Below are 4,094 nucleotides of genomic sequence, written 5' to 3' on the forward strand. Positions count from 1 at the left end.
GGATACTTCATTGCATTTACTTTTCACCATGCTAGTATATCAAAGTCATGAGATCTATGCAAAATCGGCTCCTCCAAGTAATGGTCAATTTCAGATTTAACATGATCAACATTAGTGGTACTTGAAACAAATAAATCAAACTTTGCCAAACGATCTTTTTTTTCCAGATGGAAGCACATTGGGTTAGGAAGATGAAACATTTGCACTCAAAGTGCTCTTTGATTGATATTTTTTCACCAAATCATAGCAAATATGACGTACAATAGATATCTTATGCACACCTTCATCCCCATAAATCAAAGGAAAATAATATTCTATCACTTTCATTTTATACCTTGGATCTAAAAGAGTTGCCATAGCCATTATTCCATGTGTTTCACTCCAATATTTTTCAAATTTAAATATCATACCCGAGGCCATCAATCTAATTTCCTCATAAGAAGATGTTAGCCAATCACAAATTGACATCCTAATCTTACAAATATGTGGAAAAAAAAAAGATTAGCTGTAGGATACTTTGTTCCTAAAAATATTTTAGTAACTTCATAAAACAATTCTAGCCTTTCATAAATCTCTTTGGCTAAATCCCGATCTTGATCACTAGGCAAACATTTATATAGTGACTCTCGTTGCTTCAAACGGGGAGAAACAGTCTTATATTTCAAAGCAGTAGCAAGCATAAAATATGTAGAATTCCATCTAGTTTTACAATCAAGTACCAACTTCTTATCATAAGAAATTTTCAATTGACGAACACATTCTAAGAATTTTTCCTCTCTTTTTTGTGCTGTTGTCCAAAAATGAACACTTTCATGAATTTTTTCAATACTTCCACAAATTATTTCAAAACCATCTTTCACAATCAAATTCAATATATGTGCACCACACTGCATATGAAAAAAATTGACCATTTAACAAAAGTGAAGAATTAGGAAGCTTATCCAAAAGAAGATTGACCAAAGCATCATTAGTACTACAATTGTCTAAGGTCAAAGTGGAAAGCTTACCATCTATATTCCAATCCAATATGCAATCCATAAAAACATTACAAAGAACCTCGGAAGTATGTGGACAAGGCACATATACAAACCTACAAAAAATAATAATAGATAGTTATAATAAACTAAACTAATTTGCCTTTTATATATAAAATAATCTAATAAACATGAAATTTAATATATAAAATTTTAAAGTACCTTATAATTCGACTTTGAAATGTCCAATTATCATCAATGAAATGTGCCATAATAGCCATGAAGCCTCTATTTTGGTTGGATGTCCACATATCCGTAGTAATTGCAACTCTACCATAATTCTTCTCTAACAATTCCATTGTTTTGGATTTTTTGTAATCATATAATTTAAAGATATCACTCTAATTGTGTTATGAGAAACCACTTTAAACAACGGTTGAACCGTATTCATAAACCTCTTAAATCCATAATGCTCAACTATTGAAAGAGGATACTCATGCAAAACTATCATGTTGGCAAGCTCCTTTCTAGAACTCTCTTGATCAAAAGTGTATGTGCCAACTTTAACTTTCCCACCGGCATCTTTAGTAGGATTCAATATTGATTGCCTAATATCCTTTTGTGTTCGAAGAGGACACCTTTTAAAATGATCATGTAAATGTTTTGTTCCATTTTTACTCTCTCCTCCTAGTTTCTTACTACAATAATTACATACAGCCTTATCCACCCCATCTATCTTTTTCTTTTTAAAATGATTCCACACAACCGAACTCAATTTTCTTTTTCCAATTACTTGATTATTATCCGTATCACATACCTCTATTAGAGTTTACTCTTCTTGACTAGGTGTTTCTTGAGTAGTATTAATTGGAGTCGAACTGTTGCTAGCAGATGTTGATGATGCTTGATCCTTGTCATGTGGATTGCTTTCAATTGAAGGTGTATTGACATTTGCTGTCGAACCACTAGCTTCGGCCATAATTTACCTTAAAAAAACAAAAAAAAGCATAATGAGTAAATAGTCGAAACCACCTAAACAGCAGTGACAAAAATAACATTCCAGATAATAAAAATTCCATACAGAATTGTGATGAAGTTATTAGTTCTTTTAATATTAAAGTTTTATAACTTTCCACAGCCCCTAGTTCTTTTAATATTGATCTGGTATTCCATTCTGTATCAATCACCTCTTTAAACAACTGAAATTCACAAAACATATATAAGCCCCTAATTTCCAGCTAGATGAAGGAAAATAAGAATTTATTGATGCTGGTAAGCTAACTGGTAAGGTGTATGACATTAAAAATAGAACCAGTAATGGGTGATCATATAAAGAAATAGATGCTGTAGAAAACTAGAAATCACTCGGCCAGTGATTTCTAACCTCCTTCTTCTTCTTCTTCTTTTTCTCAGGAAACCCTAACTCCTAACCTCCTCCTTCTTCTTCTTCTTCTTCTTCTCTCTGTGTCAATTTCACATGGTGGTGGCTGAGGAATTGGACTCCAAGACCACGACCACGACGATGATGATTGACGAGATTTATGAGTTCTCTGCTCCTCATTTTTTCAACTTCGTCAAAGGTGAGACTAACGAGGAATGCTGTAAGGCCGAAGTCTGGTTCAATTCCAATCATACTTATGCTCCTTCTCGTGAGTTCGATCCCACTCTTCTCTATTTCTTTTTCCTTTTTTTTTCCCCTAAATTTCCTCAAATTTTCTTAATGGATTTTCATTTGTCTCTGTTGATTTTTATTATGATGTTGTCTAGGATTTGTCTAATTGTTGGTTGTTGGTTTGGTTCGGTTGCTATACTTTGAGTTTTAGGGCATTTCTTGAATTTCTCGATGAATTAGTTTTTTCTTTTTTTTTTCCCAGGAGTTAAATCATTCTCGAAAAAAGAACAACAAAAAAGAGAGAATTTACTTTCTAAATTTATTTGCATTTTCTAAATTCTTAGGGTTTGTCTATAGTTTTTCTTTAAGATCTCTTTGTTAATTTGTTTCTCTCCGAGTTCTGTTGGAGTTTAGGCTTTGTTTCAATTTCAGCAAAATCAGAAATCCTTCAGAATTTTCTCTTCACAAATTGTTAATTATTCAATTCTTTGTTACTTGAATTTGTAATAATTGTGGCAAATTTTTGAACTTAGGTCTCTAGAATTTTGTTGTGCATGTATATATATATATATATATATGTTTGGCAAGGCAAACCATTCCTATTTATCTAAACCCCATCTCAAATAACTCTATAAGACACAAAAATGGGCAGCTCACAGCTAATCAAATTTTGCCACAAGCAAATTGGTTCTATTAGATAGAGTCCTAAATGGTAAGATGAACCATCCAAAAGCAAGAACAAGAACGAGTAGAAGCAAAATCAAGGCATGACTCCCACTTCCAGAACAGAACAAAAATTTATAGAGCAAAAATAAGAACCAAGAAAGCAAAGAAAGCAAACCTCACTTGGCTTGAAGTTTGAATGAATGACTAAGCCACGAGAAACAAAGCGCAAGCAGCAAGCTTGTGATGCAGAGAAACGTTGCCGATACATGCGACAAGTAAGCTTGGCGGCAGCTTGGTGGCACGGGCAGCAGCTTGGTTAATGGACTGGTGCGGCTATGCGGCAGTAGCTCTTTGTCTTTGTGAGGTGAAGGTAACGGCAAGCAGGAAGCCAAGAAGGGATAGGGAGTCGAATAAGCCAATAAGGGCTGAGCTGGGCTGTTTTTTTGTTAGGGTTTAAAATCATATAAATAAATAATATATATATATATATATATATATATATATATATATATATATTGGGCCGAGGTTTGTATTCCCTGGGCTCGGCCCGGCCCCGATTCCGATTTTAAATAATAGGCCTGCAACCCCGATTTATCGGGGAAAAACCACCCCATTAGGGGCGGTGCATCGCAGGTTACGGTTTGTGCGGGTCAAATTGCCATTTCTAATTGGGCCATATTCCCCCTAAAAAAAGCCTAGATAAACCAAGTTGGGGCTAGCCTGTGTAGTAGAGCGCTTGCTTGGGCAAAGGGAATAAGCAAAAAGGTAGTTATAGAATATGAATGCAGAGAGGTTGATAGAGGCAATTAGATTGCAAACTAATTTTTTAAAAATTACTGTTG

At 34.2% G+C, this 4,094-nt stretch overlaps 1 long non-coding RNA gene across 1 annotated transcript; it reads right to left on the reverse strand.

The window, feature by feature from the left end:
* Positions 1–340: 340 nt before the first annotated feature.
* LOC132803284 (uncharacterized) lies at positions 341–3,753 on the reverse strand. The gene is made up of 4 exons (XR_009638351.1): positions 3,428–3,753; positions 1,197–1,960; positions 1,008–1,090; positions 341–887 (listed from the first exon to the last, which is right to left on the reverse strand). It is a non-coding gene; the product is annotated as an uncharacterized LOC132803284 (long non-coding RNA).
* Between the last annotated feature and the right edge of the window lie 341 nt (positions 3,754–4,094).

Source organism: Ziziphus jujuba, chromosome 1 (genome assembly GCF_031755915.1).
Source record: "Ziziphus jujuba cultivar Dongzao chromosome 1, ASM3175591v1".
NCBI classification, from domain to species: domain Eukaryota; kingdom Viridiplantae; phylum Streptophyta; class Magnoliopsida; order Rosales; family Rhamnaceae; genus Ziziphus; species Ziziphus jujuba.